Source organism: Procambarus clarkii, chromosome 70, assembly GCF_040958095.1.
Source record: "Procambarus clarkii isolate CNS0578487 chromosome 70, FALCON_Pclarkii_2.0, whole genome shotgun sequence".
NCBI classification, from domain to species: domain Eukaryota; kingdom Metazoa; phylum Arthropoda; class Malacostraca; order Decapoda; family Cambaridae; genus Procambarus; species Procambarus clarkii.
In genome coordinates, this window is record NC_091219.1 from 24,744,959 (window position 1) to 24,771,635 (window position 26,677).

A 26,677-nucleotide genomic window follows, 5' to 3' on the forward strand; every position below is an offset into this window, starting at 1 on the left:
TACTGAATGCTAATTTGAAAAGTAAAGAAAGATTGGCTTTAAATCAGAAATTAATTTGTTGAAATATTTTTCAGGTGAAAGTGATTATGATGCATGGAGTGAGGCTCCTTTACTCTGCAAAAGGAAATCTACAAAAGTTGGTGAGTTTGAATTTGATGTTTTAGCTATATCAATGACCTAATCTTTATTCTCTTATCTAGTCCATTTATAGGTGTGTAACCATGTCCTACTGTTACAACCCACAGGGGATGATGCAGTTTGTACTGATCCTACCCCATTTCATAAAAGGGGACCAGGCAGTCCTGCAGACTTCCCTGACTTGGCTTTTTCAGAGCTTTGCTCTACTACCCATCTAATAGATGGACTAGATTTGCATAGGTTTAGGGACCCTTAACAATGGTTACATTGTTAATTCTCACAGGGCTTGTTTGCTGAATGGGTGGATGCATCTAAAACTTAGTGCCTGGCATGCATTGTACAGTGCTTTCAATAAAGCATATGTACAATGTGTTGAGGGCACTAAAGTGGTGGATGTACTGCACCCATTCAGGGAACAAGCTCTGCACTGAAACCAGAGTAAGGGATAGGCCTTGCTGAGCCTATCTTAAAAGATAGGATGTTAGGATTTTTTGGGCTTGTTATTAGGTGTTGGTGATAATAAAAGTAGTGTCCCTGTTTAATGTTTATTTTTCTTTTACAGGTGATTGTCTCTGGAGTTGTCTTGGCCTTTTGGATCTTCTGTTCATCTAGGAGCATCTGTCTCACAACCTGAAACAGTAATAGTATTTATAATACATATAAATATTATATGTAAAACTTATTAAATAAAACTATTTTAATGAAACTACTTTATATACCTTATCCTGAAATTATGCTGGAAAGTATTGTTTACTATTGATGCAATGTCTAAACATCTGAAATTTTTTACTTTGAAAATAAATACTTGGTAAAATTTACACCTATTTGTAACTTGTTACATAGGTGCATGCAAAAGTGGACTACCTATTCAATTTATGTAAACTAACAAATATTGCAAATTAGTCTGAAATATTAAAGTGGAAGAAACTTTAGTCAATATTTTAGTTTTCATATTTGAAAGTAAATTTAAAGCTATGCAACACCTAAGCTTTGTACAAATTATGATTAAATTAATAAAGATCATTGTTAAATTTACAAAACATTAGAAAAGTGACAGTGAAAACCATGTTGTATAGATGCTTCAAAGTCTTTGGTAACTTAAATTTAATCAAAGCTCTTAAATGATTTGTCTGCCAAACTTCAGTTATAATGAAATAATTTACCTAGATTAAAACCATCATTGTTTGAAAGGGCAAAACAGATTACTGTCAATTAGTTTGACCTAACATCTGCAAGGTCCTGAAGGAATGGAATTTTTTTTGTAAAACTGTTTGCTAAAAACAAACCCTGCCTAATGAACCTGCTCATTTTTTTTAGAAATGGTAATTGCAACATTACCAAAGGCCATTGTTTCAATGGCCAAAGTACCAAATGAAAGACCAAGAAGCAACAAACAGGTACATGGTAGAAAGGACAAAAGAATGGTTATGAGGACCCTTTCATTTGTTAAAGAAATAACTGGGGGGAAAAATGCTGTCGTACCACAAGGGGTCTTAACCCTTGTCATATACATCACTGACATTAATCTAAATATTACCAACCACAAAAATTGCTGATATGTTATAAAAAAAAATAAAGAATATAATATTTTGGCCTTAATGCAGATCTCTAACTCTACAAATAGTAACAAGACTGGCAATTTCTTAATATAAAACACAAAAAAATCTAAGACCTTGCACGTGAGCCAGAACAATCCATATCACAACTACCACATTAAAATGAAACAACAATGAAGGTAAGGTAATTACCAAAAGAAGGCACCAAACCGGGAAGGCCTTGTAGCACCATCAAAGTGCGAAATAATCAGAGGGCGCTAAATATCACCAAGAATGCCAATACGAGAACAAAAACGCATAAGGCGAACGATATCAAAAGTATCCGATTCACCTAGAATTCTATCGAGGGACAAGTGACTACGAGGGACGGTCGGAAAGCAAGACACACGCTCGTCCTGGAAGTCAGGACATTCAACAAGGATATGCACAACTGTAAGAGGGACAATGCAATTCGGACAATAAGGAGCAGGGCGGCGCTCCATTAAGTGACCGTGGGTTAAGCGGGTATGACCAACCCACAGCCGTGCCAAAGCAGTGTCCCGGTTACGGTGGTAGGAGGAAGGCCACGGGGACACACTAAGTTTGAGAGTACGCAGCTTGTTACCAACCACAGAGGGCCAACGGGGAAGAATGAATAACAGGATAAAAGTCGGAATAAGGAATACCTTTACGGGAGATGGGACAAGAACGGATAGCTTCCTTAGCGGCAGCATCCGCACGCTCATTGAAACACCAATATGGCTGGGAACCCAGCAAAACTCTACTGATTTAAATTTACTAGAAATAAGAAACAGCCAATGTTGAATCTCAATGACCACCGGATGGACAGGGTTAAAGGACCCTAGAGCCATGAGGGCACTACGAGAATCAAATACAACCACAAAGGAGGAATGAGAAAGCAAGAGACGAAGAGCATAGAGAATAGCATAAAGTTCTGCTGTAAAGACGCTAGCCTCCGAAGGGAGGCGACACATGCAAGTACGGTCAGGAAAAACAACAGAGTAGCCCACACCATCCGCAGACTTAGACCCATCAGGGAAGATGGAAATAGAGTGGGAGTGCGAAGAAAAGTGCTCAAGGAAGAGGCTTTTCAGAATTGTAGGAGGGGTAAAGGCTTTAGTAATACAAGTCAAGGACGTACAAAACTTGGGAAGGGGGACTCTCCACGGAGGTAATGAAGGAACAATACGAGGAGAAACATTAGAAATATGAACAGAAAGAGAATCCTGTAAGCGAGATAACTGGACAGAAAGTGGGAGACAATGAAGAGGAACAGGAACCACAGGAGGAGGAAAAGTCAATGCACAACAGAGGCGAGAGGAAGGATGTTGGAAGGACCGCGCAAAATAGCCAAGACAGTAGCGATCACTGCAGTCCTGAAGAGAGAGAAAGCCAGTGTCAACATACAAACTAAGGGCGGGAGTCGAACGAAAGCCACCAGAGCCGAGACGCAACCCAGTATGGTGCAAAGCATCAAGATGGCGAAGAGTAGAAGGAGAAGCAGAAGAGCATGCAGGGCAACCATAATTGAGTTTAGACAGGACGAGAGAGGAGTGCAAATAGAGGAGCGTGCGCCTATCCGCTCCCCAAGAAGTATGGGACAAAACCTTAAGGAGGTTAAGGGCCTTAGAGCATTCAACTCGGAGGCAAGAGATATGGGCTGACCAAGACAAACGAGTGTCAAAGACTAACCCCAAAAGCTTCGCGGAATCCCTGTACACAATGAGATGACCATAAAGCAACAACAATGAAGTAAAGGTCCTTTCAGTAAGAATCTATCATTCACTGAAAGTTGCTGCAGTTAAAAATAAAAGAAAATACAAGTCCCTAGAAATAAACAAGCAACCTTTTTGACTAAAGAAAAGAAGGTAGTTATTCTACTGTATAAATCGAAGTATTCACTTAGATAACTGTATCCAAGCATAGAGGTTCCCCCCCCCTCCCTTTCAGAAAAACATCTACTTTCGAAAAAGTTTAACATTGGCCAACAAAAATGATTCCAGAACTAAATTGCCTAATACCAGGAACAACTGAGAGCCATGACAAACACTGCAACCCTCTCCTACCCCCAAGTCTTATGCTATTTATGATCCAAGGTAATTTGAGATACTATACTGTACTTCCTACAGACGAGTCTAGTGAGAGGGTGATCTCCTGGCGATTCAATTGAAGCACGATACAGGTGTCAACGAACATCAGTCAGCCCACTTGTCACCACAGTGGATAACTAATGACATCATAATCTGCAGTGTTGTATGCCTCCCTGTGGCCATTTAAATCAATAAAACACAGGGTTGTGGCAATGTTTACAGCATAAGGCAAGGTATAGAGGAATCCTGGAATGCCATGTAATGTATAGTCCTTGAATGTGCTTTAGGCAACCAAATTGAATAACAACATTTCTGGTGTTCGGCTATATAATCCGACTTTCTCATTCGGTATAATGTTTTAAACCTAAATAGGAATTCACTTTAAAGGTCAATTTATTTGGAAAGTGCTAACCAGATTCCAAATTACTCAGCTCTGAAAGTACTACAAGGCAAGTTTAACCGAATGAGTGTTTGCCTATCCATACCCCCATGAGGTATGTGACAACACTGAATAAAGAAAGGGTCTTTGAGCATTCACCGTGCAGGTATTTGACATGACCAATATAGCCAAGTGTTAAAGATCATTCTAAGCACTTCTGCACAATCCATATACTATCAATTAATATAATTGTACAATGGTGCTTGGTGGATGATATTTCCTATTAAAACTCATTGGACAACTGTTTGTATTAGACATTTTAAACCTACAAATGGTAGCCCTAGATATCGCACTACAGTATTAATTACAAGATGAACAATGTAAAATCAATACCACAACAGCAAAGGATGACGGCTTTTCAACAACCGACAAACACGCAGGTCTAACACCAGCCATCCCGAGAGAGGACATCCCAAGCATGTACACCCCACAACTTTACATCACCTTTGCTACCTCACGCGAGCACGCAACAGCATGAGGATGCCATACTCCCAAACCAACTCCGTGCACTTTGAGGCTTTAACAACTCAACATTTAAAAAGTTGATTTAAAAAATCAAACACCTGAATTTTTCCCTAATTAAATTTACTAGGGAAATGCACACCAAGCCATGAAACTTACAATGAAGATGAACAAACTACACACAACTGTCACCAAACTTCCACATACCACCCCCCTCTCACTCCTGCCCTCCCTCCTTAGGTGCTCTGATTGGCTGAGCACCTGAGCCACCACCACTCACCTCTTGTTGTGAGAGCCTAAAGCATGTTTGGTTGCACTTTAAAAGTTCCCGAGTGTACTCGCCTAATTGTGAGTACCGCCTGCCCGGTTCACCATTTTGTTTTTCAATCTACCTCAATTTACCCCTTTACAGTCAAATATTATGCAAAATTCTGTTTAAGACTTGTCCCTTCTTAACTTAAATAACTGCTTTGGCCATCTGCAATCTTTCTAGGTGGGTAAAAATGACTCTTGAGGCCAGAAAGGACTTATCAGACGGCGATCATAACAATACGGTACACACACAAAATCACAACCTGATATACACCAAGCAGAAAATCCACTGGAGCTGTGAGGCGATGTAAACCCTTGCCCAAGGCACTGGCAGCTGCATACTCTACCACAGTATATTACTGACTTTGTAAAAGTCTTACAACCAGATTTTCCCATAAATCACAGCAAGTTTTGAGGCCCCTCCTTGAGTCAACGTCTTACGTAAGACCTACAAGCACTCAGGTGAAGGCTAAAGCAGTTCAACACCATACGCCCCAACTTCAAATACACAGTTGAGTGGCGGGACCAAAACGTGATTTTCTATGTGTGCCTGAAGTTGGGGCATACGGTCTTGCTTCACCCTTCACTTTACCCTTCACCGGCGTACTTCAGGGGTTTTATTTAATACTTGGACTGGCTTCAGTAGGGCCTCCAGACTTTCTGTGGCTTCACAAGTGTCACGTGAATCCCCTGCATAGCAGTGGAACTGCCTTTTCCCTTCACCATCAATGCCTCTGCACTGGAAGTATACATCTACACCAGCCCAGAAGAGTCATCAGTCCTGCCACCTCTCCATACCCCCCAGGGCCTGGCATGGCCTGGTACGACTCAGAGGCAAGCCGGGCGCCACTGCTAACTGGCAGTTTGTCCCCACAAACAAGCAGTTAGCCGCCTTCAGCTGACAGTGGTACAGCTCAACACAAAGGCACCACCAGCCACAACGAGCAGTTTGCTAGTTGACCAGATGTCCACCTTGTGTTGACACTGGATGAGTCATTACCGCCGGACTATATAAAGAGCGCTGCCTCCCTGGAGAGGCAATCTCTCCCTTAGTGCTCTAGGATCACCTTGGTGTCTCTAACCCGTCGTCCACTTCCAGCCAACGTCTTGTGACTGATGCCATGGTGGTATGGTAGCTGTCTTCAGAACACCAGTATATCTTCATACTTTTATTCATTGCTTATAGTTTATTTTTTGCATTTAAGGTCATACTAACTTGTTCACCTTTGCATTACATGATAGTCAAGTATTGTCATGTGTTATTTTTGTTCATTACTATTTCAGTAAATTGTTTAATTATTTATTTGATAATTTTCATTTGTTTCCACCTGCAACTTACACACTGCAAGGCCAATAGCAGCATTTCTTTCATTTATGTGAGGGAGAGCCATACCATCTTGGTTCAGTATAGCTGTGATACCATAACCCGTCACACAAGATATCCAGTTGTAAGACTTTTACCATCAGTGGTGGTAGAGTATGCAACTGGCAATGCCTTTGTTACAGGTTCGCTTCATCTCACAGCCCCAGTGGATTTTCTCACACATTTGAATACATGAAACAACTTTATTTGATACATTCCAAACCAAAGTACTGTACAGTACAGTACAGTAATTATCAAACCATCAAATGTGTGGGATAATCATAGTGCGCTAAATATCACTAACGTCGCCAATACAAGAACAAAAACGCATACGGCGAACAATATCAAAGGTATTGAATTTAACAAGAATTTTATCGAGGGACAATTGACAGTGAGGGATGGTCGGGAAGCAAGACACGTAAGTCCAGGAAGTCAGGACATGTAGAGACAACGGTTTGGACAATAAGAAGCAGGGCAGCGCTCCATTAAGTGCCCGTGAGTTAAACGTGTATGACCAATATACAACCTCACCAGAGCCGTTTCCCACCACTGGTTACGGTGGTAGGAGGAAGGCCACGGGAACGCACTACTCTTAAGAGCACGCAATTTGTTACCAGTAACAGAAGACCAACAACCCTGACAACGGGCAAGAATGGGGAAATGAATAACTGGGTAAAAGTCATAATAAGGAATACCTTTACGGGAGATGGGACAGGTGCGGATAGCTTCCTTAGCGGCAGTGTCCGCACGCTCATTTAAGAACGCACCAATATGGGAGGGAATCCAGCGAAATTCCACTGTCTTAAATCTACTGGAGATAAGAAACAGCCAATGTTGAATTTCAACTACCAAAGGATGGACTGGATTAAAGGATTCTAGAGCCATGAGGGCACTGCAAGTGTCAACTACAAACACAGAGGAGGATTGACAGCGAGAAAAGACTTGATGAAGAGCATAGAGAATAGCATAAAGTTCTGCCATGAAGATGCTAGCCTCCGGAGGCAGGAGACACAAAGGTGCAGTCAGGAAAAACAACAGAGTAGCCTACACCGTCTGCAGACTTAAGACCCATTGGTGAAGACGGAAATAGAGTGGAAGTGTGAAGAAAAGTCTTCAAGGAAAAGGTGATTTAGAACTGTAGGAGGGGTAAAAGTTTTAGTCATGTCGGTCAAGGCTTACAGAATTTAGGAACGGGGACCCCTCCATAGGGGCAAAGACGGAATGACACGAGGGGAAATATTGGTAACACAAACTGAAAGAGCATTTTGTAAGAGAGACAACCGTACAGAAAGAGATAGGTGGTGAAGGGGAACAGGAACCACAGGATGGGTAAAGGTCAAGGCATGACATAAGCAAGAGTGAGGGTGCTGTAAGGACCGTGCAAGGTGGAGAAGACAGTAGCGATCATGGCGATCCTGTAGAAACAGGACGCCAGTTTCAACATACAGGCTTAGGGTAGGTGTCGAAGGAAAGGTACCAGAGCTGAGCCGTAACCCAGTATGATGCAGTGTGTCCAGATGGTGAAGGGTAGAAGGAGAAGCAGACGAGTAAACAGGGCCATAATCGAGTTTAGACAGAACGAGAGAGGAATGTAAAGAGAGGAGCAGTGTCGATTAGCTCCCCAAGAAGTATGGGACATGACCTAAAGTTAGTTAAGGGCCTTAGAGCATTCAACTCGGACGTAAAAAATATGGGGCGACAAAGACAAACGAGTGTCAAAGATTAGCCCTAAAAGCTTTAGCAGATTCTTTGTACAAAAGGGGATGACCCCTGTTACCTAACAGTAAATAGGTATCTGGGAGTTAGCTGTTACAGGCTGCTTCCTAGGGGGGTGCGTGTGTGGGAGAAAAACAAATTTAGTAGTTAACCACTGAACTGCTCTGTCTCCAAATAACACCCTGGTGCACAAGAAATAAATTCTTTCCAAAAATTTTTTTTCTCTTCTTATATTGTTAAAATGCAGAGTCTGATCACGGGGAAACTAAACAAAAAATATTGTATGTGACTTACTTTAGCTGCGATGGAGCTGGGAAGTTGAGCAAATTATGGGCGCTGAGCGTTGGAGCGATGGGGGTCTGTCGGCCCGCCACCCCGTGCGACGGCAGTTGCTGCGAATAAAATGTTGCGCAATTATTTTGAAGTTTCTCATTCATTTCTTCTTTTTTTTTGCTGTAATATTATTTAAAAGTGTGTAATTTGTGGAATTTATATAATTCAAAGTATAGAACATCGCTATGCCCAAAATTATGGGTCTCATATATGCGACATATTCTACAATCAAACAGTGTTTTTGCTGTTATTACACTATATACACACATTGTATATACCCATCTACGTATGTATTCACCATAACGATCCACTATGTTGGTATGGTGAGCCCAAAAAACATGAGTGAGCTGCCACACCCTGCCAGTCCTCCCTCCCTCCTCCAACACATTACTCGCCAACATTCCTCCTCCCAAAATACTGTTATTGTGTTTATTACACTATTTACACACATTATGTATAAGTATGTACATGTTTTATTCATGTACATACGTACATACTTGCCATCTCCTCACCTCTCTCTCTTGCCTACTTAATGCTCTTGCTTCCCTCATCTCATCACAATCGACTTTATAATGGTCCAGGACGGATCGAAATGTCGTCGTCTATTCAATTTCCAGTGTGTGGTTTGGTCAACAATGAAATCTTCATGCAAGATCTTATAAAGAAAACCCCTAGAACGAGTTTTGCAGATACGAAAGAGTTTAAGGTGAGTAGGGGATGGTTTGAGAAATTTTGAAAAAAAAAACGTGGTATTCATAGTGTTGTGAGGCATGGTGAGGGTGCCAGCTCAGACAAAGTAGGGGCTGAAAGATTTGTTCGTGATTTTAAAGATTTTGTAGATACTGTATTGATGGATATATTCCACAACAAGTGTTTAATTGTGAGGAGACATGGCTATTCTGGAAAAAATTGCCGATGAGGACATACATTACCCAAGAGGAGACGTCACTGCCCGGACACAAGCTAACTTGTGTCAGGATAGGCTAACTCTTGTGCTGTGTGGCGAGTTGAAAATTAAACCCTTGCTCGTGTATCATTCCGAAAATCCAAGAGTTTTAAAAAATATATAACGTGCAGAAAAACTGTGATGTAGAGTGGTTTGCCCTGCCATCAAAAAACCAGCGTTGAATGTAATGAAACGCCATTTTCTGGGTGAGACCCGGAGGCTCCCCGGAGCTTTACCGGCTGATATGCTAATGTCAGACTTTGGCATCAGTCATGTGTATGGAGTTCTAGGGCCTACCGGGGACCACGAGCCAGAACCTGGCCCCCTCAGAGAGGCAAGGGGAGCAATGGCCTATAGAAACCCCCGTGTGGTTGGAAGCATTCTATGTCTGCCATCGACCGGGTCAAGCATCCAGAAAGGTAAGCATTCCAAAACAAACCCCTATTCTGGTGAAAATTGCTACCTAAGCCGAACTAGTGGATAGAACTCTTCAACAGAAAACAAGGAAACTAGTATGACATCATACGTCACCGCGCCGCTGTCTGCGCAGCTCCCCCATCCCCGGGAGGGGGAAGGGGGAGCCCCAGACCTCCCACGCCGGCTATCCACCCATCAGTTCTGAGGCTGGATGTCAAAACACGCGAAAAACGCCGACCGGAGGGAGGGAGGGTTGCCGGGGAGCCTTCGGGTCTCACCCAGAAAATGGTGTTTCATTACATTCAACGCTGGTTTTCTGGGGGGAGCCCCGTCGGCTCCCCGGAGCTAACTACCCACAGAGGAAGGTCAAAGGGACAGAACCGGGAGGCGGACACCACGCACCCCCCAAGGAGGCGAGACAACCGGCAGCAAACGCCAACCCAAGGCGCCACAGCCCCGAAAATCCCGGGAACAACACGAGAACCACAAGCAGCAAGGCCCCTGCACGAACACCAAAAATCCATGCCCGAAAGACCGCAAGGCCACGTCGCTCAGACGGCAGCGAGAGCAGCGAAGCCACGAACGCCACAGGCATGAGGGAAGAACACGGCTGACCACCCGGGACACTATCACCCGCGAACCGGGAAGAACAGAACCGGATCAACGCAAAACGCGCTCCGGACCCAAACGCCGTGGCACGCAAACAACAGCGGAGGGCCGCCACTGAACACAAAAACGACACACCCCCGGCCCGACCAACGAAGCACCAACAAACCCTGGACCTCTCCAGAATGCAGCAGCCCCACCCCGCGCCAGAAAAGATGGAGACTGCTGCCACCAAACAACCAAAACGCTAAAACCGAAGGAGCAAGAAAACTCAGCGACTCAACCCCCAGAGGCAAAGGCCCAAAGGAAAGAGCCGACGAAAAAACACACCGGAACCGAAGGGGCACTACCAACCGAGGAGAAGACAGAGCACGCTGACCAGAGACCAGGATGGTGCAAGCGGCGCACGAACAGGCCGGAGGTGAAACGACGCACAAGACAGCTGACTAACGGTGCAGAAGCAACACCAAGACCAAAAGCAAGCTGAAGCAGCTCCGCCTGCGCCGCACGAAAAGAGGCGACAGTATGTGGCAAGACGACGGCCCCCAACCCCCACTAGAAAACCAAGCCGAGAGTAAACCAAGCTAACAAGAGTAACCACCTAAGAAGGGACAGGAAAAGGAAGGACCGCCAAAATACCCCATACTGCCGCCAAGAGAAGCACACAGGTGGGACACCTACCACGAAGCCACCCGACCACCAACCGGAGGCGAGACCACGAGGCAGAACATAAGCAGCCCCGACAAGGCCCCTCCGAGCCCAGGAAAAAGGCGGAGCCGCAAGAAGATCTCGGGCGCGACCACCGAAACCCAGGCGGCACAAGGAGATGGAACGTCTGCCGAACAGAAAAACTCCCCAAAGCATGCAAGCCCGCCAGGAGTTCAGAAACGACGGGTCCAACGCGAGACATCGCAAGACCCCCCCCCCCCCAAAAAAAAAAAAAAAAAAAAAAAAAAAAAAAAAAAAAAAAAAAAAAAAAAAAAAAAAAAAAAAAAAAAAAAAAAAAAGGCAGGGCAAGCGAGGAAACCAAAGAAGGCGGAAGGGTCGCCGCCAGAACAGGACCCGAACCAAGGGGCACGAACAACTGCAATAGACCGAGACAAAGAAGCACATCACAGGACACAGGCTGACCAACGCCTAAGAACACACGCAGAACATCCCTGCTGCAGAGGAGGCAGGAAGAAAGAGCAGAAGCACAAAAAACCCCAGGAGAACAACCAGGGGTGGACAAGCAGGCAGGGACAAAAACCCCACGCAATCCCCAGGCACAAAACGGCAGCAAAGTGCCACTCCACAACCGGACACAGGAACAAGGACACGCCACCGTGAAACACGGTACCAATGCACACGTGCAGCAGCAGCAATAGGCACCACTGCAACACGTAAATAGCAACTCCCCTCTGCAAAGGCAGAGAACGGAGCAGGCAGACCCCAGACAGGGCCAACGGAGACACGACAAAACCCTGCAGGCCCAGAAACCTGCACCAGGCGACCGACGGCGGAGAAACCCCGCTCGATACCTGCTGGATGAGGTACTGGGAGCTCTTTTACACCTGAAGCCCGGCCCAAGGTCAGGCTAGACCGGCCAGAGGATGGCCCACCAGGCAGCTACTAGGAGCAGTCCACCGGCCCACATACCCCCACAACCAGGACGGGCCGGAACTGCCATACGAAAACAGGCCAGTGCGCCCTGGAAGTCCACGGACGAACCAGCAAGAAGGCTTATGCTCGCAAGTAGGTCGTGTAACAAGCACAGACCTCTGATGGTAATACAGTGTTCCCCAAAGGTGCCAATAGCACCATTGCACTCCACTGGTACTATCCCGCAAGTTCTACCAGATAGGCGGGACCCAAGAGCCAGAGCTCAAATCCTGCAAGCACAGCCAGGAGCCTTACCAGGTGAGTACAGAACCAACCCTACAACCCCCACACCTCACAACATTAAAAAAGGAGGGTCCCCTGAATGACTCCAGCATGGGTTGGACATGCACATGAGGGGGACAGGAAGGGGTGATAAAGGGACAGTCACTGGTGTGCGAACGGTCTCAGTCGTACAAAAATATACCTAAATAAAGACAGGTATATAAACACCGCCGCATCCAGCGCCCAGCCAAAAGACGCCAGACAGCAGAAACTCACCTGGCGAATGGTGGCACGAACTTGACACGACTCAACCGTGCCCAGATGAACTTGGGAGCACCGCCAGGTGAAGACGCCAGAGCCGGACCCTGCCGGACCCGCAGGAGAGCAGGGAGAGGCAGAGGTCCACACCCATGACACAGGGAAAACCGCGGTGTCCTCCCCACAACTGGGAACCAGGACACCCCCGGCGTGAAGGGGCACATACCGCAGCAAGGGAGAAGAACGAGAGGCGAAGCACTGTAGCAAAAAAGGGCGCAAAACACCAGCACTGAAACACCGCCCAGACCAAAACAAACTCCACGGCGCATGCGCATAACACGCTGGCCGAACCGCACACCTTCCCTGTGGGAAGGCGCCAGCCAGGACTACTGCACGAGAAAAGGAGCCAAAAGAGGAAGCAGGAACAATAAAACCGGCCAAAGAAGCAAAGAGCCCAAAAAGGAGCCCAACCAGGCGACAAGTAGCCCAACCGGGCGACAAGTAGCCCAACCGGGCGACAAGTAGCCCAACCGGGCGACAAGTAGCCCAACCGGGCGACAAGTAGCCCAACAGGGCGACAAGTAGCCCAACAGGGCGACAAGTAGCCCAACAGGGCGACAAGTAGCCCAACAGGGCGACAAGTAGCCCAACAGGGCGACAAGTAGCCCAACAGGGCGACAAGTAGCCCAACAGGGCGACAAGTAGCCCAACAGGGCGACAAGTAGCCCAACAGGGCGACAAGTACGAGGAGCCGACAGACGTTCCAATAACGCGGGAAGTAGCGAAAAACCTTCCCGTACCCTCGAGAACACAGAAGCCAACACTAGTCCCGAAGGCACACGAAGGCGCAGGCGCACCCGAGATCAGAAGTCACGCAGAACCCCATCGAACGGGGAAACATGACAAAAACACCGTCCAAAAAAGGGGTGGGAGGAAACATCCACCCACAGGACGGAACCAACCGACTCAAAGGCCAAGGAACCGAGCCCGGGGAGGGGCCGACGTCCAACAGCACGTACGGCGAGTGGGGAGGAAAGACCCCACTCCGCGTAACCACAAGCCCCGCCTAGAGGGGGGATAAAAACCCCCACGGGGTCTAACGGGGCCAAGGCCCCCCCCCAAGTCAGTCCCTCCCCAGCCCCGGGAACCTACACGACAGGCCCCGGGAACCTACACGACAGGCCCCGGGGCCGAGCCGTTCCCCCAAAGCCCCGGCCGTACCAGAAAACCGGGGCAGCCGTGAAAACACTAAGGAAGGGAGCCCACTGGCAGACTCATACAACACGGCTGGAGGAACAGGCTCAAATGCCCCCGTCACTACCCCGGAAGGGGAATTCCCCGAGACTGCCCGAGTCTCAACACCAAAAACCCCGCCCCGAACCTACAGACGGTAAGGAACCAGATGCAGGCAGGAAGGGTGAACCAGGGGAAAGACAAGGGGGCGTGGATGGAACCGAAGCAACCAACACCCCCAAGTCCCAAAACGAACTACAACGGGGCAGCCCCGGGGCTCCTGGGGAGGAAACCACGAGAACGTTGCCACCACCAAGGCTCAAGTGCAACGCCCCTGCTGCCCGCACCCGCTTTGTTAGCACAACTGGGTAACCGAGCCACAACGAGCATCCAAACTCGCAGGACTCCGGGTCGAAGGTGTCACCGACCCCACAGGCAGCAGACGGAGGCAAAACAGAGAGTCACCCAGAGACAAAGGGTGAGAGCAACCCTCAAACTCGCTGGAAGCGAGGGGGGGACTCTGGGGTCACATCCATCGGACCCGCGCGCCCCCAGGGGTTTTCCAGGGTCCCGAGCGTTTACTTTAAGAGGACTCGCGCTCAGGTAATCCCAGGCAGGGTACTGCTAACCGGCACCCAAAGCTACCAAACAACTTTCTAAGAGCTGAACCCCCGGGACGTGTACACTCACGGGGACCTAGCAGGGGTACCACCAGAAAATACTCAGAACACAAGGGACACAAGGGGCAAGAACGAAGGCAGACCCCCCCACCAGGTAGATAAACAAAAAGAAAAAGAAAACCCCGCAAGAGGACAGCGTACCCAAGCGGAACAGAGCCGGCCGCTATGATTGGTAAAGACAAGCTGCACAGTACCCTGCGCCCCACCAGTGCAAACACTGCCCCTTACTCTAAGGCGTACAAGGGAGACAGAACACCCAAGCACACAAAGAGCGGCCGAAAACCAAGCAGTAAACGGCCAAGCAGGGGCAGGACCCAAGGAACTTGTGGAAGGTGGCCCCAAGCCCCAAGGGCAGTACTTACAGGGCACCTAGGGAAGGGAACCCTAGGCGCATGCAGCCCGAGTACTGAAGAATCACTCCCGGCTCACGCACCACCTAGAAAACAGACACCACACTCTAGGTACAGTGCTGAAACAACCACTGGAGCCGGAGCACATAACCATTGCCTATAGCATCAGCCAAAGAACTGGTGGGTGGATAGCCGGCGTGGGAGGTCTGGGGCTCCCCCTTCCCCCTCCCGGGGAGGGGGGAGCTGCACAGACAGCGGCGCGGTGACGTATGACGTCATACTAGTTTCCTTGTTTTCTGTTGAAGAGTTCTATCCACTAGTTCGGCTTAGGTAGCAATTTTCACCAGAATAGGGGTTTGTTTTGGAATGCTTACCTTTCTGGATGCTTGACCCGGTCGATGGCAGACATATAATGCTTCCAACCACACGGGGGTTTCTATAGGCCATTGCTCCCCTTGCCTCTCTGAGGGGGCCAGGTTCTGGCTCGTGGTCCCCGGTAGGCCCTAGAACTCCATACACATGACTGATGCCAAAGTCTGACATTAGCATATCAGCCGGTAAAGCTCCGGGGAGCTGACGGGGCTCCCCCCAGAAAATATCTGCAAGAGAAAAGTTTGACACTAAAGGGCCTGCTTCTCGACAATGCTCCTGCTCATCCTCCAGACTTGGAGGATGCATTGTTGGGGCCACTTTTTTTTTTTTTAGGGATATTCCTGCATGGGCCCTAAGTTTCTGGCTAATGAACCAATGACATGAAGGAGGAGTTTTCAACCTACCTTGTGTTAGGTGTGCAGGGGTCAATAGGCTGAACATAATGTCAGGAGTAAAGGGGGGCGTTTGCCTCTTCAAACACAATTGTGACCATCTTCATCTCTTCGAACTATCCTAAATGCTCTCTTCACCTGTCTGACCAAATTGGGTGTCCAGACCACCTTTGAATCTGAAATTGTAAAATTAATAGTGATTTCAGAATATTCAGTCCATTTATACTAACAAAATTATATACAGTATACTGTAATTGAAATTTTACAGAATGATAAAGGCAATTTAGTAACTTTGTTAAAATGCACATGGGGGAAATACATGAAAATAGGTTAATATTGTTTGTAAGGTTGATGGGAAATGTTTATTACTTTTATGATTTAAAAGATGTATAGCCCTGATACTCCATCCTGGGTGCATTCCACCAGGTAATGACCACAGCAAAAGTTTTCCACAAGGCTCTATTGTCACACAAACTTTTCACATTTTCAAACTTGATTCATCTTTTTCCCCCTCGTTCCAGGGGTTTTCTTTAAAAGGTCTTCATGCAAATGCCTTGGTTTCTCACAAATGATGGCCTCTGAAATGCTATCACCTGCTAACTCTTTGTTGTGTATCCAAATTAATAAAAACTTTTCAACATCCTCAAGTGTTTGTGTTCTTTGTTTCGGGATTGTTGATATGCCTTTTGCCACTTTAACGCTCATAATGTCCTTTTTCTTAGCAAGTATAGTGCATATTGTTGACATAGATTTGTTGTACTGCCTAGCTAGTTCAACCACCTGTGCACCATTTTGACGTTTATGAATGCTCTCTTGTTTTTCCTCTATGCTGTCGGCCGAGCGGACAGCACGCTGGACTTGTGATCCTGTGGTCCTGGGTTCGATCCCAGGCGCCGGCGAGAAACATTGGGCAAAGTTTCTTTCACCCTATGCCCCTGTTACCTAGCAGTAAAATAGGTACCTGGACCTAGATTCAGGAAGCTCTGTGTATTTCTTCGTAAGTGGGTTTGCTACGAAGGTTCCTAAGTGCGCCCTAAGAAGATGCTTAGGTGCGATTCAATAAGGTATACTTAGGAAGAAAATTGTTGGTTCACCTGCGTGCCGATAGAGGTCACTACTGTGTTTCGTTTGGCCAATCAGAGAGCAGCAACATTCTTCATATTGAAGATTTAGCGCTGGCTTATCGGAGCTCTACTGCCTCCTATTTACGTTGAATTTTCTTATAAAATTAGTATATTTCGAAGTAAAACAATGTTTTTTCAACTTCTACAGCCAGCACCGACATTGTAGTAAACAAATATGTTACATTTGTTGTTTACCTACGTAATTCTAAGAGATACTGTGTAGCTGTCCTTGTTGCTCGGAAGATGCGGTGACAATTATTGTATATATTTACTGAATTTACCCAAGGGCCACTAACTATCTAGTGACCTCGAAGAGGACAAAGCCGGCGGCTTGTTAAAGGGCCCGCCAATTGTCTTAATGATATTTTTTAGCTGGAATTTGGCATTTACGGCTTCAGCGGGTAGGCGGTTCCATGGGTTTATAGCCCTCTTGGTGGAAAAAAAACATCTGTTTTCAGTCCTACTTGAGAGAACATACTCTCTAACACTATAGCTGTGATTGTCCTGTTATCAGTGACTTCATACCAAATGGTATGAGGTATTTTGAGCTCTGTAATTACTTCATACACTCAGGAATATTGGAAGATATTCTTGTGCTGCACCCAGATTTTGCCAGTGGAGGCTAATAGATCAGTATTAAGTATTTTGTTCTCTCCTAATTCCATGTATGACTGGCCATCCTGTGAGGTGAGGATGTTGGGTGAGCTTGTAGCTGGTTTTTGATCTACATTGTGTGGTCCTTTAGACAGAATAGGGAAGCAGCACATTGCTGTGTATACCTAAACATGTTTAAAAATACATTGTTTGAGAGGAGTTTTGTAGAAACTGGTAAGAGTAATTATAATATAATGTTTCCATGATTCAGTGCTTACCTCTTGTGAAAATTGCTTAGAGTTGTTTAGTCAGAGTTGATTTGTTTTTTGTATTGAGGCTGGTATTTTCTAAATTGATTCCATGTACAGTATGTCTAACCATCTTGTGAGATGGGAGTATTAGATAAACTTATAGCTAGTTTTTTATCTACACTGTGTAATATTCCATATAGAATAGGGTAGCAGCACATTGCTGTGTATACCTAATCTTCTTAATAAAAAAAATCAGTAATAAAGATTTTAAATTATAGTTTGTATTATTACAAATACAGTACTGTATTATCCTTATTAAATCATGTTGACCATGGATCATTAAGATCTCATGTTGATATGTAATACAAGTCATATTTCTTTTGAACTGCTAATCATTCATTAAATTGTGCATTATGTCTCAATTTTTCACTTCCTTGGATATACTGTACAGTACAAAAAGATAGGATAAAAATAAACCAGTAATATTTCTTTCATTATATTTTTCATTTAAATAACTGCATCAATATTTTTACAGCTGACAGGATTTGTTTTCCCATACAGGTGCATTATTTGTTAAAAAAATTTGGTTTATTGTTACACACAATGGTGCTACATAGCCTTCCCAGCTTGGTGCCTTCTTTTAATACTTACTGATTAAAAAATAAATAATAAATACATTTTATTCAGGAAAAGTACATACAGTTGATTTACAAACATAATGTTGGATTTATAGGCAGAGCTAGTACATACAATACCTAAAGCCACTAATACTCATAGCATTTCGGGCAAGGTGTGGGGGAAAAAAACACAGACTAAAACTTAATAGTAATCGGGATTAGATATAAATTGTGTTGAAAGAAGGAATAAAAAATACAAAAAGGGGGTTAACATAGCATAAATCAGCAATTGCACATGTTGGTGATCAGCGTTGTTTAAAAAATAGCAAGACATGGGTTGACATTTAGGAGGTAAGTTAGGTTACATGGAGTTAATTAGGCAGTACTTGGTTTAACTCTTAAACTGGTTGAGAGAGGTACAGCCTTTGACATGATTCGGGAGGTCATTTCACATTCTGGGTCCCTTGATTTGTAGAGCACTTCTAGTTTGGTTACACACAGCCAAATTGAGTAACAGGAAGAGGTCTTGGACACAAATTTGTTCCATGCTAAATGTAGAGGAATCAGCTGAGTATTCCTCAAATAAAATAAGTTGCCTCAGCTTATAAGGTAAATAAAATAAGCATTTCTCAAATAAGTAGCTGCCTCACCTCACTGCCTTACTGCTACATAGCCTTCCCGGCATGGTGCCTTCTTTTGATAATTACTTGTTCCACACCCAAATTGTATAACAGGAAGAGGTCTTGGACCCCTACTTCCCTCTCTCTTTTTTAATAATCTATATAGTCATAATTATAGCTTTAAGTATTCAATGAATAAAGTTTTTGACATTTTTACCCTTTTCCTTACCTAACATCATTTGTGCAGCATATTTTTATTTTATGTCTCACCCAGATTTAATTTCAAAATAAAACCAAACTAAATAAATTAGAAATGGGTATGTATAGCTAAGGTACACCCTTACTACTAGGTGAACAGGGGCATTTGGTGATAGTAAATGATCCCATCAGGCAGGGCTCATCACCTTCTCTCATATTTCATGTTCACCAGTGTTTATTTACTTAATAACTACTGGTATAATATCTTGCTATTATAAAACTAATTCTACTATCATCAAACACACATTTACTTCAAGTTTCAAGCAGAGAATGCATATATAACTAACACGAAGGATTACTCTCCACTAGATTCACCAGCTATAATATTTTGGTCATGTTCCAATATCATAAATCGATCCCAGTGTTATGTAGTAGAGAAAAAATGACTTATATCCAGTTTACGTAAAGCTACGAGTGGTCGAAACCACACTTAAATCCCGGAATGAACTTACGAAGGTTTTTCCACTTAGGGTAGTTAATTGAATACGGACGTAGCCGCCACGAAGGCGCTAAGACGGAAAACGCTCTTAGCTAAGAGGAAAAACCTTCGTAAGTACCTTCCTGAATCCGGCCCCTGGGTGTTAGTCAGCTGTCACGGGCTGCTTCCTGGGGGTGGAGGCCTGGTCAAGGACCGGGCCGCGGGGACACTAAAAAAAAGCCCCGAAATCATCTCAAGATAACCTCAAGATGGTCATTCTCACATGTGTTTTCTTGGCTTGAACCTTACCACTGGCTTTCTTGGGACTCATGGCAAGATATATAATAACAAATTTTATGTTCAAATAGCCAAAAATCCCAAAACAAATGTAATGCTTTATAAAGAATTCAGGCGCGATAGTTACTAGGCAGGAGACACTGGTAAACTGAGGTGCGATCACCATGCCACCACGCGCTAGGTCAGCCCATACGCATATCAACAAACTCATTTCCCAAGGCAAAGTTTGTAACCCGATTCAAATTTTTCAAAGAAATTAGGCTCGTAACCCGAAAAGTTCATAAATATTCATTCGTAAGCCGAGGTGACACTATATATAAGTAAAAAATTAAAATTTTGTAGATACACTGTGCTGTATTGATGGATACATTCCACAACAAGTGTTTAATTGTGAGGAGATATAGCTATTCTGGAAAAAATTGCCGAAGAGGACATACATTACCCAAGAGGAGACGTCACTGCCCGGACACAAGCTAACTTGGGCTAACTTGTGTCAGGATGGGCTAACTTGTGTCAGGATAGGCTAACTCTTGTGCTGTGTGGCGATTTGAAAATTAAACCCTTGCTCGTGTATCATTCCGAAAATCCAAGAGTTTTAAAAAATATATAACGTGCAGAAAAACTGTGATGTGGAGTGGTTTGCCCTGCCATCAAAAAATATCTGCAAGAGAAAAGTTTGACACTCAAGGTCCTGCTTCTCGACAATGCTTCTGCTCATCCTCCAGACTTGGAGGATGCATTGTTGGGGCCACTTTTTTTTTTTTAGGGATATTCCTACATGAGCCCAGAGTTTCTGGCTAATGTACCAATGACATGAAGGAGGAGTTTTCAACCTACCTTGTGTTAGGTGTGCAGAGGTCAATGGTTGAACATAATGTCAGGAGCAAAGGGGGCGTTTGCCTCTTCGAACACAATTGCGACCATCTTCATCTCTTCGAACTATCCTAAATGCTCTCTTCACCTGTCTGACCAAATTGGGTGTCCAGACCACCTTTGAATCTGAAATTGTAAAATTAATAGCAATTTCAGAATATTCAGTCCATTTATACTAACAAAATTATACATACAGTACTGTAATTGAAATTTTACAGAATGATAAAGGCAATTTAGCAACTTTGTTAAAATGCACATGGGGGAAATACATGAAAATAGGTTAATATTGTTTGTAAGGTTGATGGGAAATGTTTATTACTTTTATGATTTAAAAGATGTATAGCCCTAATACTCCATCCTGGGTGCATTCCACCAGGTAATGACCACAGCAAAAGTTTTCCACGAGGCTCTATTGTCACACAAACTTTTCACATTTTCAAACTTGATTCATCATTCCCCCCCCCCCTCGTTCCAGGGGTTTTCTTTAAAAGGTCTTCATGCAAATGCCTTGGTTTCTCACAAATGATGGCCTCTGAAATGCTATCACCTGCTAACTCCTTGTTGTGTATCCAAATTAATAAAAACTTTTTAACATCCTCAAGTGTTTGTGTTCTTTGTTTCGGGATTGTTGATATGCCTTTTGTCACTTTAATGCTCATAATGTCCTTTTTCTTAGCAAGTACAGTGCATATTGTTGACATAGATTTATTGTACTGCCTAGCTAGTTCAACAACCTGTGCACCATTTTGATGTTAATGAATGCTCTCTTGTTTTTCCTCTATGGTCATTCTCACATGTGTTTTCTTGGCTTGAACCTTACCACTGGCTTTCTTGGGACTCATGGCAAGATATATCATAACAAATTTTATGTTCAAATAGCCAAAAATCCCAAAACAAATGTAATGCTTTACAAAGAATTCAGGCGCGATACTTACTAGGCAGGAGACACTGGTAAACTGAGGCGTGATCACCATGCCACTACGCGCTAGGGCAGCCCATACGTATATCAACAAACTCCTTTCCCGAGGCAAAGTTTGTAACCCGATTCAAATTTTTCGAAGAAATTAGGCTCGTAACCCAAAAAGTTCATAAATATTCATTCGTAAGCCGAGGTGTCACTATATATAACTAAAAAATTAAACTCAGGATTACTTTCAACCCCCACCCCTTTTGCTCTACTCCATCGCCACCTACCTTCACCCCCCTCTATGATGTACTCTTCCATAGACACCTACCTTTGCCCCCCTCCTCCCCTCTACTCCTCCATCATCACCTACCTTCACACCCCCTCCCTTCTCCTCCTCCATCGTCACCTTCCTTTCACCCTCCTCTATGATGTACTCTTCCATAGACACCTACGTTCACTGCATATAATGCTCCCCACTACTCCTCCATCGTCACCTACTTTCACCCCCCCTCTCCGCTCTACTCCTCCAGGGTCGCAGACAATTTCACGAGCGTGAGAACTACGAGTTCTCTAACCACTCTCACACTCCTACTCTCTCACCAGTGAGGGAGAGGGAAGGAGGGAGGAAATGAAGGAAGAAAGGTGAGGGAGAGAGAATAGGCAGGTGGGGAGGAGGGCCTAGATACATTTCTTCCATATAGATAGGTAGACTGAGGGAGAGCTGCTTGCCAAGAGCCCTATCAGACAGGCTTCCTATTCCTCAACCCTCCCTAATATGCCACATCCTGGTCAGGACAACTTGCTCGATTGTTATTCTTGGTGTGACTCGAGAACTGACCTCGAGGCGGGGCATGGGCATGGATTATCTCCCTGGGGCACGCACCTCCCTGCCCCAGCTCTCTCTCTCTCTCACATAATCTATCAAGGGTCTAACATGAGGTCATTGTGCCTACCAGAAGTGTATATGTAAAAGGCTGGCCACCTGTCTGGACCATTCAAATGTATAAACACGTAATTAGTCTATTAAAATTATATATAATGCTACAATTATAAATTAATTTGTTCATGGTCATTCGTTTATCAGTATTTTAATATGAGGTATATATACGCATGTATGTATACGTTGACGTACACATATATGATTATGTGTATGGAATGATTATGATTATGTGTAATCATATATGATTATATCTAATGGAATGCATTAGTAAGTGATGTGGTGGAGGCTGACTCCATACACAGGTTCAAGTGTAGATATGATAGAGCCCAATAGGCTCAGAAACCTGTACACCTGTTGATTGACGGTTGAGAGGTGGAACTAAAGAGCCAGAGCTCAACCCCAGCAAGCACAATTAGGCGAGTATATGAACGAATGCACATGTACACTTTCAAATGAATTAAGATACCTTGAGATACACAATGACTTAGTTTAAATAGTTTAAACACATTATGGTACTGATTTTGACATGCTGATGTCTGGAAGGGAGAGGGGGTGTGGGGGGTTATTGTCTGAGGTGGAGGACCAGAGGAGGGGGTCAGTGGAAGGATGGTGGCTGGAGGGATGCCATTGTTCTAATGGTTATGAAAACAATTATTGATGGCAGGAATTCAGTGGGTGTGTACTTCACCCGCACCATCACCATACCCGAAAACTTATGCCCGAAACGCTTTGCGTAATAGTGGCTTTAGGCATTGTATGTACTAGCTATACCTAAGTAAACAATCCTTGTAAATATTTATTGTATGTATGTACCTTACCTAAATAAAATTGTATTGTATTGTATTGTATTGTATACTGTGCCCTGCTACAACCCCCCCCCCCCCCTCCACTCCACCCATGCTGTGCGGGGCGTATTACACATTATGGGATAACCGACTGTCTGTCCATTCCTGTCTGCTCGTTATGCTGCCCTTCCTTTTGAAAATTGTCTGCTTTATCGACTTCCTTCAAGACCACACGTTAGCCTCTTATCACGCCCTCTTACCACTCTCAGGGAGCCGGCTCTTCTATACAATAGTTACCACTCAGTCCCCAAGGTGAAAGAGTGTCCGGGCATATGACTTGTTACGTGTACTTATTTGCGATTCGTTTGGGCTGTCACGTGTGGTGATTAGTGTTGGGTAAGGCTAGGCCAGGTCAGGTCAGACTAGGTCAGGTCAGACTAGGCCAGGTCAGACTAGGCTAGGTCAGACTAGGCCAGGTCAGACTAGGCTAGGCCAGGTTAGGTCTGGTCAGGTCTGGCTAGGCCAGGTCAGGCCAGGCCAGGCCAGGCTAGGCAGGGTGAGAGAAGTAAAGCGGCAGGTACTTACGTTTCCGAGAAAGTAGCGGCGGTAGTATATTGTTGATTTAGATTCGACGACATCCTGAAGCTAATAGGTGGCGGCCTCATCGCTCTCGAACTTCTTGTTGTTGTAGGGGATACGAGGCACACCCAATATCCCCCTTACATTGATCACATCGCACACTAATATTTTTACTATTTCGGACACCAGATTTGTCTGTTTCGTATATGTATAATTGTTCAATATTAAAAACACAATAGAATGCTCTAAGTACTTCGTATATTAATACATCTTCAGAAGGAATGGTTCGCTCTGAAGATGTATTAATATAAGAAAGTACTAAAGGAAATTCCTGTTTCAATTCTTCCTCCGTGGTCTGACACTCTTATTATATATTGTATATACTGAATTATATATACTATGCTTATATAATATATACTGAAATATTGTTACATTTAACGTATGAAACAAAGTATATATCTGTATTTTTAATAAAATATAAAACATTAATATTTATCAACGTATCTCTGTGAATTACATAATTTATCAGTATTGTACAGCCTGTGATCTCCACCTGGCTGGCCACTGATACCTAAGTAGCTTTCATGTGTCCGGACACCGGCGATAGGATTGTATTATTTAACTTTAAAGAGAGAGATATTTCTTGAAATGTTGTCACATTAACGTCTACATCTTCCTTCCTTCTGACATATAGATTTTAAGGTTAATTAGCATATATGGAAATAAATTACACAATTTATAGGCTGGTGTGAAGGGCTTCACACTCTTAGAGCAAGCCATCAAGAAACTGTACAGTATCAAATGCATATATCTTCGCTTTCACTTCAGTTATATTTATGACAAGTATTTAAAGTGTAGCTTATATTTCTGCCTTTCTGTTGACATAGAAAACTTTCATTTATTACATTATCTAGATAAAATTAGCATTGATCTTCAAAAGGTTGTAGTTGTAACATCCATTATAAACAACATTATTATTGCAAACAGTAGGAGTTTCAAAGTCTCATTTGTATGGATACCTTCTCATATAGGTGTTGTCCAGCATGATGACACAAACAAGGCAGCTAAAACTGAATGTGATAAGCCTGAAGTTGAGTGGGATATGGGCATTCCAATCTCTTCTGTCAAAGCCGCAATATTTTAGGAAATTAGGGAAGACAGAAGAGCAGTCACTGACACACAAAAGCCAGAAAGCAAGAGTATAAAGAGCTATGACATGTTTATGTGCCTCTGTAACCTTTTCCACTACCGCCCACAAGATGATATATGGGGTGCATAATTAATGAACTAAACTAAGTAAACATGTTTAGAATCGAGAATTATATGAACGGACAGCATAAAACTTCCACTAGTGTCACAATGACAGTGTGACATTGTAATTGCCAGAATTAGGCTAGGATATCGATATGTATCGCAGGTGGCTGCAGGTAATGAATAGCCCCCAATGGTGAATATTCCAATTGTAAACTATGTGAACAAGAGCTGGGACATACTCACCAACACTATATCTGTGATTGCCCTGTTATAAGTGACTTCAGACCAAATGGTATAAGGTACTTTGAACTCTGTAATTACTTCATACACTTAGGAATATTGGAAGATATTCTTATGCTGTACCCGGATTTTGCTAACGGAGGCTAATAGATCAGCCTTATATTTTATGTTCTCACCTGATTGTTACCTTGAGGTAGGCCCGTAAGTGGTAGTCCTCTTGAACCATTAACAGTATCAATAGATGATACTGGAGATCTGTGGAGGTGCGACTGGACCCTGCGTGACGGGAGATGTATCCCTTGTTTCTTGTGATTGATTGATGAGGATTAAGCCACCCAAAAGGTAGCACGGGCATGAATAGCCCGTAAGTGGTGTTCTTGTTAGTCACAGTTGATTTTTTTTTTTATTGAGGCTGGTATTTTATCCCCTGATTCCATATATAACTAACCATCCTGTGAGATGGGAATATTTAATGAACTTATAGCTAGTTTTTGATATACACTGTGTAATCTTTCATATAGAATAGGGTAGCAGCACATTACTGTGTATACCTAAGCTTGTTAATAATAACAAAAAAAAAGTTAGTTTCTATCGATAGGGAGAGCGATGGTTCAAAAATCCTTCTTTAAAATATGAATATCTTTCCTATCTCACTAAGATCTAATCTCTGTGATTAAAATGCAAAATTGACTTTGTCACTGCCTTTTTGATAACGTATACAATCATAAGCTTATTTGTGAATCTCTATTAAACAGTAAATCAGAGAGCATGTAAGGTTCCGTGTTCCATGTCCGAAGAAACAGGGAGATTTTACATAAATACAGTACATGATAATTTAAGTAGCGAACGCATACCAACAAATAACGATTAGTATCTATAACAAAAATATTGTTCTATGGAGTTGATTTAACTTCCAACCATGTATTTTTAAATAATCTTTAACGTTTTCTGGCTAGTTATGTTAGATTTGATTAAAAATACGCATTCTACTTGTTAACATCATAAATTAACATCATAAATTTGAATCCTGAGCGTGATTTTTGAGCCGAATTCTGACTCTCTGCACCTATTTTCAGTTTCAAATTACGACGTTTCATACCGAAAAACTGCCAATTACTGAAAACGGCGATGGGTCATATTTTGCCCAAACCCCCCTGCAGTTTTCAAAATGTCTGAAATGTCGGAAATTTGACTCCTGAGCGTGACTTTTGAGCCAAATTCTGACTCTCTGCACATATTTTCAGTTTCAAATTACGACGTTTCATACCGAAAATATGCCAATTACTGAAAACGGCGATGGGTCATATTTTGCCCAAACCCCCCTGCAGTTTTCAAAATATATGAAATATCGGAAATTTGACTCCTGAGTGTAATTTTTGAGCCGAATTCTGACT

The 26,677-nt window shown here is 43.8% G+C and overlaps 1 long non-coding RNA gene across 2 annotated transcripts; it reads right to left on the reverse strand.

Moving 5' to 3' along the window:
- Window positions 1-669: 669 nt before the first annotated feature.
- On the reverse strand, window positions 670-25,474 carry LOC138356073 (uncharacterized). Of its 2 annotated transcripts, XR_011224178.1 has the most exons (6): window positions 25,460-25,474; window positions 23,796-23,984; window positions 20,543-20,704; window positions 15,539-15,702; window positions 8,371-8,468; window positions 670-768 (listed from the first exon to the last, which is right to left on the reverse strand). It is a non-coding gene; the product is annotated as an uncharacterized lncRNA (long non-coding RNA). The 2 variants fall into 2 exon arrangements; XR_011224177.1 differs by lacking the exon at window positions 25,460-25,474 and having other exon boundaries at window positions 23,796-24,033.
- Window positions 25,475-26,677: the final 1,203 nt, after the last annotated feature.